At 28.3% G+C, this 13,016-nt stretch overlaps 2 long non-coding RNA genes across 2 annotated transcripts; both read right to left on the bottom strand.

Annotated features, from left to right (window-relative positions):
• Positions 1 to 1,138: 1,138 nt before the first annotated feature.
• On the bottom strand, positions 1,139 to 2,946 carry LOC126880227 (uncharacterized). The gene is made up of 3 exons (XR_007696503.1): positions 2,659 to 2,946; positions 2,168 to 2,571; positions 1,139 to 1,458 (listed from the first exon to the last, which is right to left on the bottom strand). It is a non-coding gene; the product is annotated as an uncharacterized LOC126880227 (long non-coding RNA).
• A 7,449-nt stretch (positions 2,947 to 10,395) lies between these two features.
• LOC126880228 (uncharacterized) lies at positions 10,396 to 12,202 on the bottom strand. The gene is made up of 3 exons (XR_007696504.1): positions 11,915 to 12,202; positions 11,425 to 11,827; positions 10,396 to 10,715 (listed from the first exon to the last, which is right to left on the bottom strand). It is a non-coding gene; the product is annotated as an uncharacterized LOC126880228 (long non-coding RNA).
• Positions 12,203 to 13,016: the final 814 nt, after the last annotated feature.

A 13,016-nucleotide genomic window follows, 5' to 3' on the forward strand; every position in this document is an offset into this window, starting at 1 on the left:
CCTCCAAGTAAAAGCAATCAACGGCACAAATTCAACTTTGAAGTGGGGGATGGGTAGAATCTAAATCCAAATTTTCATGCAATTAGGAGTTGACCCTGAAAATTATGTGTTTCTTTTTATCTTTTAAATCATTTTACTTAAAATCATTTTTTAACTATCAAATAATAATTACATATTGAGTTATTTTATTTTTTAAACTTTAATAATATTTATAAAAAATTTTACTTTCTTGTAATGTATTTTTAAAACAAGCAGTCATTTAAATAATTATTTTGTAACAATTTGTATTACTTAAGAATATAATAATTACATTTTGGTTTCGTAGTAAGTGTTTTTTAAGAATATTAATGTATAATTTTAAAATATTGTATTGCAAATAATTATCATTATTAAATGGTTATTATTTGTCAAGTATTCTTTTTCTTTTTTCACACCCTTATGTATGTAATAAAACTAAGGGACTTTCTGAAAGGTCAATCGTAGACTTTAAAGACACAAAAGAAGCGATACTTAAAAGTTACGCCCATTATATATCTTTATATCGTGGGAAATATACAATACAACACGAGCTCCAACCGCTCGACTAATACTCTTTAGAGCTGGCATCAGTGTGTGATCTCGCGTTGAACGGTAAATATCTAAAATTTCGTATATAAGTCCTCCCCTTTACTTTTCAGCGACGGATCTCGTTTCGCTGTAAATTTATCAGAAAAATTTAAGTACAAAAATCTTTTCCCCTCTAAGTGTGCCATGATTAATCTGTTAATTATAAAGATACTTATGAACAATATACTCCAATAATTAATTTCCTATTGGTGGATCTCGGGTTGTCCTCGATTTAGTCGGATCTCGCCTTGATATGAAGACGTATATATATATATATATATATATATATATATATATATATATATATATATATTGTCATGATTTTAAATAGTTATTATGATTTTTTTAAGATACTCAAACCATAGAATAGTTAAAATAATAGATAATTTAGTAATTTTAATAAAGCCCAAAGTATATGGATAATTTTTTTTATTATTGCCACTTTTGAGGGGTATCGTTGATTGGAAGGTTGAGAAGAATGAGAATTATAAAAAGAACTAAAGTTAGGAGAGCACTTAGTAATAATTAAATAGTTATAAGATGGTTTTATTTAAGTGTATAAAGGTAGAATTACATAAGAAATCAAAATAGGTAATCCTATATCAAAGATGATATTTCAATGACATATAAATTAGAAATTAGTAAATAGAATATATAATAATTTGAATTTTGAGTTTTACCTGAGAATTACTTCTATTTTTATCATACAATAGCCTTATTTGTTCGTAAGAATCATCAAAAGGTTCCATGTTTCCAAAAGTCACTTCGAAAGGAACTTCGTTAAGGTGATACGTCTTGCATCATTTAGCTGCATGTATAGATTTGTGAAATTATGTTGAAATAGACATTAATCTAAAATTTGAGAACAATAGTTAGTTCAATATTAATAGTTTTAGTATAAATTTTAAAGAAAAATGTGGAAAATAGTTCAATAGAATAATAGCTTTGACAAGTGTCGAAACTATAGGTCAAATTAACGTATAAGAATGATATTTTGAGGAAATGGCTTATGCATATTCAATTGCTGATTTATTTTGTGTAAATTGAAAGTTATTTCAATCCTTTGTATGTAGTAATTGTGTAAATATTTGAATTTTAATATGTGAGTGTAAGTGATAAAGAAACTAAAAATGAAGTGTCGGACGTTGAAATGAACCCTAATAGAACTTTAATAAGGGCACCTAGCAAGAAGGAAATTATATCAAAATGAACTAGAAAGTTTAATCTATTCAAATCCCAGATTAGATTATACCCAAAGATTAGGATAGAATCACAATTTGGGTTCATATTTCCAAAATTTTCATCAAAATTATTATTTTGATGAAATGTCAAATTTATTGGAATTTTTTGATTGGTGAATTCAAATTTTCATAGCAAGGATTGTTATTAATAATTAATTTCCATTGGCTGTGAAGGGACGCCAAGCCAAAAGGAATCCATTTTAGAGAGACTTCTGCAGGCTTTTGAACAAGCAACACCTGTTTATAAGGAGCTCCGCAATTTTTGAGAAAAATGCGGTAAATCGTAAAAATTTTAAATTAAAAACTTTTATTATACTAACCTGTATAAATAATCTTCATGGTGAAGAAAAAATTTTCAAAAATGACCCTCAACTTTATAAGAAAAGTGAAAAAGTATTGTGATGCGGGTATCTACCAGATTTAGAACATTGTTCCAGTGAAATAGAAGGAGTTGGTTTCGTCTTGGATCCGAAGAGACTTCATAGCAGTTTGGTTTATCTTCATATTACATCGTGAAAGGTTGTACTGAACAGTTTATATTTTTAATTGATCATGATCTAAAGTCAATGTTTTTCATTTTCTAGCTTTAATATAACAAATTTTGAATATTCAAGATAATTTTGGGTTATCTTCGACTTAAATTTTTGTCAAATACTTTTATTTTTTTTTATATAGTTAAATTCATTGCATCATATTTCTTCCTTCAGACTTTCGACTAGATAACCTAAAATAAATAATTTAGCGTTAGATAGATCAGCAAATATTTCAAGTTGATATCATATTGATCTGATCTATATTATTGTATAATTACCTTGTATTTTTGATGTTGCATAACAAAGCCTTTATTTTCAATATATTTCCAAATTCGTGTACAATATTCGACAGTCTTTTGTTATTTATCAACCATTTCATATAGCTGTATTTTTGTGTCGTTTGTTTAGTTGATATTTCAGAAATCTTTTCTCACACCTCCACAGATAGGAGATCTCATGCAGAATTCACTTTATAACTGAGCTAGTAAGGTAAGTGATTAATAGATGGCGCCGGGCAAAATCAATATTAAAATCAATTATTAAATCAGTATATTTAAAAAATTCAATAATTAAATAAAATAAAATAATTAAAATTAATAATAATTAATAAAATAAATAAATAATAATAAATTAACCCGCGTATATATGAAAATATATAATAATTGGCGCAACCAACGTGGAACGATAAGATAAATATAGGGCAAAATAGTCACATATTAAATAATCAATATTAAAATTTTGAGTCTGATATATTTTACAAAATGGCAGATGGACGTAGATCTGTTTCGAAGACGACAAAGGAAGAAGAGGAACAGAAACAAGAAAAGTCTGACCTTGAAAAATTCATGGAGTTAATATTAACAAAAATAGAAGAAAATAATAATAAAATAGAAAGAAAATTAATTCACTTAGATGAAAACAAACGAACGTCTCGGCGTAACATGGATTTTGGCTGCGGGCCGCCGACATCTGTCATTTTGTTCTTTGTTGTCAGTCTTATGGTTTTGTTTGTTTACCTTATTGTCAATTTATTGAGTAACATTTGAATTTGAATATTTTGTTCTTTGAATGTCATTGAAAAGTATTATTGTATAATAAATATAAAATAATTGTATTATTGTATTCTATTCACTTATTATTTATATTGTATATCGATGGCTTAGTGTGAAAACCTTTTATCTCATTTTTTTCGAAAATGACATTTTGGTGGTTTTAGTCTGGTAATACTATTGGTTTTAGTTTGAAAACCTTGTATCTCACGATTTACAACTGTTAGAAAAAATCCAAATACACCAGACTATTTTCTACAGCCGAAAAAAGAAACCATGTATATCAATTGCTCTCTTGATTTAGTGTGAATACCACATATATTTATAACCAAGAATTTGGTACTTAATTTTGAGTGTTTGTTTAAGAAATTCGAGTTGGAGAAATGTTTTTTTGTGAACAACAAAAGGTAGTCCGGTATATAGAAACATTTTATAAACCTTAAATCAAAAGATTTGTACTCTATCAACCTAGTATTTGGAGGTCGATCGACCAATAACTATTCATTGCTTTATTTTGTTGTTGGTGAAACCGGACCTAAGAATATTAAAATATTTATAGAATAATACATTTTTTTACTCTTTCCATCACTATTCAGCCATTTTACAGTACCTATCTATAGAGTATTGAATGGGTATAGACATGGTATACAGTGATGAGCGCACTAATAACGCAGAAGATGGAAAACAATACATTGTGAAATAATAAGAGATGAAACTAGTAGAGGTGGAAAATATCAATATAAACGTATAAATTAACATTGCATTACATAATTTCCCACCTTTAGACGTCTGTGACAGAAGTATTTTATAAAATTCTCCTATCACAGTGACAGTTCTCATAGTCCTCCGATACGTCTAAAGGCGAGGAACTGTGTAATGTAGTAATTTCCACCTTTACTAGTTTCATCTCTTTTTACCTCACAATGTATTATGTTTTTCACCTTTTGCTTTATTTTGCCATTATTAGTGTGCTCATCACTATATCATGATAGTAACATTCACCAATTGGCCAATAAATGACATACACAGGTTTGACACTTTTAATTAACTACAATGGCAGAATTCTAGGTATGTAGTTCAACTAACTTAAAATAAGCAGATTAAGAATTGAAGTAAAACTGTCTACATTATTTACAACAGGCCTCAAACAGGAAGATGCCTTATCTCCACTACTCTTCAACATTGCTTTGGAGAGTATTGTATTCCTCTTTAGAAAAAAAGGGCCTTACATTATACTGGCTGCCGCTGATGATATAGATATAGTAGGAAAGAGAATGATAAATATCAAGGAAGACTAAGAAAACAAATATGCCTCAGAATAAATGAGGATAAAACAAAATATATGGCTACAATATGAATGGAATATTTAGAAAGAATAGGGCAAAACATTACAATAGGCCAGTACAACTTTGAAAGGGCTCATCAGTTTAAATATTTGGGATCACCTCTGACAACATTACTAACATAATAGAAAGTACCAAATTGTTGGTTTGCATTAGAAAAAATAATTGTATACAAAAATGTATCCTGCAGTATGAAAATAGGAATCTACCATTCAGTAATAAGACATATACCTGTGAAACAATGACCAAAAAAGGGGGACCGCTCAAAAATTGCAGAAGGAAGAATCGTTAGAGCAACATATGGACCAGTTAAGTACGCCAACAGAGAACTTTACAGAGTGAGAAACAACGAAGAATTATATAACCAACCAGATATAGCTAAGTCAGAAATATTAAGATGGGCCGGACATGAGCAGCATGTCGTAAAGCTAGTCTGGGAAGAAAATCCGACAGGAAAGCAACCACTGGGGGATCAAGAATGTGGTGGACAAGTAATATTTCATCAGATTTATCCATTCTAAATATTGAACAACCAGAGGAATTAATGATGAACCGCTGCAAGTGGAGGCGGATAGATATTTTTTTTTCATGTAGGATGAGTTCTTTAAAGCATTAGATATACAGGGTGTCCCGAAAAGATTGGTCATAAATTATACCACACATTCTGGGGTTAAAAATAGTTCGATTGAACCTAACTTACCTTAGTACAAATGTGCTCATAAAAAAAGTTACAGCCCTTTGAAGTTACAAAATGAAAATCGATTTTTTTCAATATATCGAAAACTATTAGAAATTTTTTATTGAAAATGGACATGTATCGTTCTTATGGCAGGAACATCTCAAAACAAAATTATAGTGAACCTTGTCCACCCCATAAAAATTTTATGGAGGTTTTGTTCCTTTAAACCCCCCAAACTTTTGTGTACGTTCTAATTAGTTCATTATTGTAGTACCATTATTTAAACACGTTTTTAAAACTTTCTTGACTCTTAGTATTTTTTCGATAAGCCAGTTTTTATTGAGATGCGGCTTCTTTTTTAATATATTTACATAAAATGTTTAGTTCCTTTAACCCCCCAAATGTTTGTGTACGTTCCAATAATAATTGTCGTACCATTAGGTAAACACAGTGATTTTAAAACAGTTTTGCTTCAGTCTTTTTTTGATAAGTCACCTTTTATCGAGATATGACTTCTTTTTCAAAATATACCTAAAAATGTAAATTATAAATAAATTTTCAGATTATTAACAGGTCTCTATAATCGTACTTAACCATATACAAATATGTGGTGGATTGGACAAATATTCAAAATATCTCGATAAACACTAGCTTATCGAAAAAGTAATAAGAGGTAAAAAGTTTTTAAAATGTTGTGTTTAACTAATGGTGTCACAATAATAATTTAATTGCAACGTACATAAAAGTTTGGGGTGTTTAAGGGAATAAAACCCCCATTAAATTTTTATGGGGTGCACAAATTTCACATTAATTTTTTTTTAAGATGTTGCTGCCATAATAATGGCACATGTCCATTTTCAATAAAAAATCTCCTAAAAAAGTTTTCAATATATATGAAAAAATATCCATTTTCATTTTGTACTTCAAAGGGCTGTAACTTTTTTTGTGTGCACTATTGTATATAGGTAAGTGAGGTTCAATCAACCTATTTTTGACCCCTGAATCTGTGGTATAATTTATAACCAATCTTTTCCGGACACCCTGTATAATACGTACAATGTAAATGTTAGCACATTTCACTATATTTATAGATGATTCAATCTACTTATTCTCATTTAGATCCTTTTTTATTATCTCTAATCTAATTATTTTACATAGGTTTATTTTGGAAGTATAAGTAGTCAAGTCTGTCATTTCAAAACATTCAAAATATAAATATAAAAGCAAAATGAAAGTGACAATGACAGACGTCAATGGCGACGGCCGGCAGCCAAAATCGATGTTTGCACGAGACGCACGTGAAAACAACAAGAAAATGGGAAATAAATTAGAGGGAAATAGTAAATCATTAGAAGAAAAATTAGTAGAAAATAGTCAAAAAGTAGAACAAAAATTAGAAGAAAATAGTCAAAGGGTAGAAGAAAAATTAGAAGAAAATAGTCAAAAGATGGAAGACAAGTTAGAAGAAAATAACAGAAAAGCAGAAGAAAATAGTCAGAGGTTGGAAAAGAAACTTGAAGAGAACATTAAAAGAATAGAAGAACAAATGGAACAGAGAATAAATAAGAGTATTGGAGAAGTGAAAATGTTGTACGGAGAGATCATGAATAAACATGAAAATTTAGAAACTAAATTAACTGTTGAAAATCAAGAGATTAAAACACAGATACAACAGCATAAAGAAAGAATAAATATAGTAGAAGAAGATATAGAAAAGGAAGCAGAGTGGACGAACAGAAGATTCATCATGGTAGATGAAAACATAAATCAAATCAAGAAAGATCAGAAAACATCCAAGGAAAAGGAGGATCAATTGGAGAATAAATTAAATTTTGAAGTAAAAGAAGTTAAACAAGAGATAGAAAAGATGGAGAAGAAGATTAGGAATACAACAAAAGGAACAATAGTCCATACTATAGAAACATCGGAGAACAGAATTTATTTTAATGGGGACTATAAATCTCAACATCCAGTACCATTTATTCGTATACTCACAACCAAATATTTGCAATACAATGACTTCGACGAATTTCGTGAAGTCATTAGAAATCAGCTGAAGGGTGAAGCGTTGATTTGGTATACGAATGTGGAGAATGAGATCCAAGATTTTGATGGTTTTAAAGTGAAGTTTTTGGAATTTTTCTGGGGACAGTCCAGACAACAAGTTGTGAGAGCAGAATTGTTTGGAGGAAGATATAACTCCAACTCTAGAACAAGCATGCATCTGTATGCTATGAGATTATATAGTGCTGCCCAGTATCTGGATGGAAAACTCACAGAGAAGGAACTGGTGAACCACATAATAGTCCATTTTGAAAGTCAGATAGAGAATATCCGACTAAATTTCCATTTTACCGACTTCAACATGCTCTGCAATTTTCTTATTGAAAAGGAAAAAGCTTTTCAAAGTTATAGAAGCAGAAATAATAATAATGGCAATTTTCAAAATTTTATTGATAGTAATAATTACAATGACAACAGATATGATAATAATAATAACAATAATCAAACTTGGAATAATAAAAATAACAATAATAATAACAATAACTATAACAATCAAAACAGAAGTCAAAATAATAGATCAAATTATAATTATAATAATAATAGAAATAACAATGGACGTGGAGGTTATAATAATTATAACCAAAATAATAATAATAATAGGGGATATAATAATTACAGAGATAATAATTATAGAAATAATGGTGATAGAAATAACTCTAATGGTAATAATAATTTTTACAATAATAATGACAATAATGGTGATAGCAGACGATCACCAAGACGAGATATGGGTAATTCGAGTTCGAATCAGCCTTCCAACCAAAATAGTAGAAATAGTGATAATAGGGCACAATTTAGTGTAAATAATATAGTCATGGATGGTGAAATTTCTGATCAACCATCAACGTCATCAGGTGTTCAAATGGAGTCATTTGAACAGAATTTTGTAGATCGCACCTGCTAGGCAATATAGCAACCAAACTGTACGAGCATCATAGGGAATTTTTGGACATGGGAGCTAATGTTGTATCGAAAAAGTTCAGGGGATTAATTTTTATTAAAGTTCAATTTTGTGGTAAATATTTTAAAGTTTTATTGGATACAGGGTCAGAGATTTCCTTAATTAGTGAAAATGTCATTAAAAATTTGAATTTAGAAGATTCATGTTTTAAAATTCCTAAGTTAAGTTTAGTAGGTGCAAATAATAAAACGATTACACATGTTAATAAAAGTATTGTTGGTCATATTAAATTAATTAAAAAAGATTATATTCTACAACTGATTGTCATTGATAAGATGAAATATGATATTATGATTGGATCGGATATGTTAGACAAAATGGGTATGGTAATCAATTATGAGAAAGGTTTGGTACAAGTAGAGGAGGAGTATGTGAAATTTGAGGAAGAATTATGTCCAGAAAAGGGCAAGGAATTGATGAATATGAGGAGAATGTATATGGAGGATAATGAAATATTTAATGAATTAAGTCCAGAAAAGGGCAATGAATTGATAAATAATGATTATATAGATATTAATAATGTATTATATGAAGATGTTGATGATGAGGTGTGTAAAAGTAGTATGGATATAATGGAGGAGGAAGTGATATGTAAGAAAGAGTGGATAGGAGAAGTGAAGAAAATATTATTAAAGTATGAAGGACTCATAAATGAGGAAAATAGATTTGCTAGTGATTATGTTCACAAAATAGAAGTTAGAAATATCCAAGATTTTAGACCGAAAACATATCCGATACCATATAGATACCGAAGTGAGGTAAATAGAGAAGTAGAAAAGATGTTAGAAAATGGAATAATAGAAAAATGTAATTCAAGAATAATAAATCCAATTGTTGTAGTCAAAAAGAACAGTGGAGAATTAAGACTTTGTCTAGATGCAAGAAATTTAAATAATCACACCATACCGCAATACGAAGCACCTGCTACAACGGAAACTATTTTCGGGAGAATAACGGGGGCAAAATATTATAGCAAAGTAGATTTGAGACATAGTTTTTGGTTAATTCCTTTAGCCCATGAATCCAGAGATTATACAGCTTTCATGAGAGATGGTGTTCTGTACAGATTTTGTGTTGTGCCTTATGGTTTGCAAAGTTCATGTAGTGCTTTAGTTCGTGCTCTTCATAATATTTTAGATAAATATGATGATTTTATTCTTCATTATATAGACGATATCCTTATACTTTCAAAAGACGAATTTTCACACCTAAAACATATTGAAATATTATTAAGAGAATTAGATTTAGCGGGTCTTAAAATAAATATAAAGAAATGCCAATTTTTTCAAGATAGTGTTACATTTTTGGGATATAAAATAGATAATTTGGGAGTTTCAATGGACGAGGAGAGAGTAGAAAGAATAAAGGAGTACCCTACTCCTAAAAATATTAAAAATTTGCGTGGTTTTCTTGGTTTGATCAACTATTTTAAAAGGCTTGTGCCTGATTTGAGCCAAAAGATAGTTCCTTTAAATCATTTACTCAAGAAGGGAGTGAAATGGTATTTTTCATTATTTTAATTTGCGTTTGAAAATATTTTCTTAATATAAATGATTTGTATAAATATTACCAAGGATAGATTAAAGTTTATAGGATAAGTAATTTTTTTTAATAAATATAATTTATATAATAGTTAAAATTTTAAATGAAAAATTTAAATTTTACTTAAGAAAAATTATCAATTTTTCATTTAGGGCAATTGTCATGATTTTAAATAGTTATTATGATTTTTTTAAGATACTCAAACCATAGAATAGTTAAAATAATAGATAATTTAGTAATTTTAATAAAGCCCAAAGTATATGGATAATTTTTTTTATTATTGCCACTTTTGAGGGGTATCGTTGATTGGAAGGTTGAGAAGAATGAGAATTATAAAAAGAACTAAAGTTAGGAGAGCACTTAGTAATAATTAAATAGTTATAAGATGGTTTTATTTAAGTGTATAAAGGTAGAATTACATAAGAAATCAAAATAGGTAATCCTATATCAAAGATGATATTTCAATGACATATAAATTAGAAATTAGTAAATAGAATATATAATAATTTGAATTTTGAGTTTTACCTGAGAATTACTTCTATTTTTATCATACAATAGCCTTATTTGTTCGTAAGAATCATCAAAAGGTTCCATGTTTCCAAAAGTCACTTCGAAAGGAACTTCGTTAAGGTGATACGTCTTGCATCATTTAGCTGCATGTATAGATTTGTGAAATTATGTTGAAATAGACATTAATCTAAAATTTGAGAACAATAGTTAGTTCAATATTAATAGTTTTAGTATAAATTTTAAAGAAAAATGTGGAAAATAGTTCAATAGAATAATAGCTTTGACAAGTGTCGAAACTATAGGTCAAATTAACGTATAAGAATGATATTTTGAGGAAATGGCTTATGCATATTCAATTGCTGATTTATTTTGTGTAAATTGAAAGTTATTTCAATCCTTTGTATGTAGTAATTGTGTAAATATTTGAATTTTAATATGTGAGTGTAAGTGATAAAGAAACTAAAAATGAAGTGTCGGACGTTGAAATGAACCCTAATAGAACTTTAATAAGGGCACCTAGCAAGAAGGAAATTATATCAAAATGAACTAGAAAGTTTAATCTATTCAAATCCCAGATTAGATTATACCCAAAGATTAGGATAGAATCACAATTTGGGTTCATATTTCCAAAATTTTCATCAAAATTATTATTTTGATGAAATGTCAAATTTATTGGAATTTTTTGATTGGTGAATTCAAATTTTCATAGCAAGGATTGTTATTAATAATTAATTTCCATTGGCTGTGAAGGGACGCCAAGCCAAAAGGAATCCATTTTAGAGAGACTTCTGCAGGCTTTTGAACAAGCAACACCTGTTTATAAGGAGCTCCGCAATTTTTGAGAAAAATGCGGTAAATCGTAAAAATTTTAAATTAAAAACTTTTATTATACTAACCTGTATAAATAATCTTCATGGTGAAGAAAAAATTTTCAAAAATGACCCTCAACTTTATAAGAAAAGTGAAAAAGTATTGTGATGCGGGTATCTACCAGATTTAGAACATTGTTCCAGTGAAATAGAAGGAGTTGGTTTCGTCTTGGATCCGAAGAGACTTCATAGCAGTTTGGTTTATCTTCATATTACATCGTGAAAGGTTGTACTGAACAGTTTATATTTTTAATTGATCATGATCTAAAGTCAATGTTTTTCATTTTCTAGCTTTAATATAACAAATTTTGAATATTCAAGATAATTTGGGTTATCTTCGACTTAAATTTTTGTCAAATACTTTTATTTTTTTTTATATAGTTAAATTCATTGCATCATATTTCTTCCTTCAGACTTTCGACTAGATAACCTAAAATAAATAATTTAGCGTTAGATAGATCAGCAAATATTTCAAGTTGATATCATATTGATCTGATCTATATTATTGTATAATTACCTTGTATTTTTGATGTTGCATAACAAAGCCTTTATTTTCAATATATTTCCAAATTCGTGTACAATATTCGACAGTCTTTTGTTATTTATCAACCATTTCATATAGCTGTATTTTTGTGTCGTTTGTTTAGTTGATATTTCAGAAATCTTTTCTCACACCTCCACAGATAGGAGATCTCATGCAGAATTCACTTTATAACTGAGCTAGTAAGGTAAGTGATTAATAGATGGCGCCGGGCAAAATCAATATTAAAATCAATTATTAAATCAGTATATTTAAAAAATTCAATAATTAAATAAAATAAAATAATTAAAATTAATAATAATTAATAAAATAAATAAATAATAATAAATTAACCCGCGTATATATGAAAATATATAATAATATATATATATATATATATATATACGTCTTTACATATATATATATATATATATATATATATATATATATATATATATATATATATCTCATCTTTACCGATGAGCCCACGGAGGTTGAAGAGGGCGAAACACATTTCTAAGAACTGGTGTTTGGATCTTTGATTCTATTCGAAAAATTTTTCCCAGCCAGAAATAGTGGATGTGTAAGTTATTCGTAAGGGGATTTTTCCACATTCTCTATTTCATTTGTTTATATATATATATATATATATATATATATATATATATATATATATACAGGGTGTAACAAAAATACAGGTCATAAATTAAAGTGCATAGTCTAGGACCAAAAATAGTCCGAATGAACCTAACTTACCTTAGTACAAATATGCACATAAAAAAAGTTACAGCCTATATATATATATATATATATATATATATATATATATATATATATATATATATATATATATATATATATATATATATATATATATATAATAAAATAGCTAGTAAACCAGTTTTAACTATTAATAACTTATTTTCAAAGATGAAGGATAGATCTCCAAAGGAGCTATTGACTGATGTAGTTTACAGTATACCATGTATTGATTGTGACAAACAGTACATAGGCCAAACAACTAGACGAGTCAAAGATCGTATGACAAGTCATAAAAGTGATTGTAGATTATATCCAGACAGGTGCTCTTTAGCTACAC

Source organism: Diabrotica virgifera, chromosome 2 (genome assembly GCF_917563875.1).
Source record: "Diabrotica virgifera virgifera chromosome 2, PGI_DIABVI_V3a".
Taxonomy (NCBI): Eukaryota; Metazoa; Arthropoda; class Insecta; order Coleoptera; family Chrysomelidae; genus Diabrotica; species Diabrotica virgifera.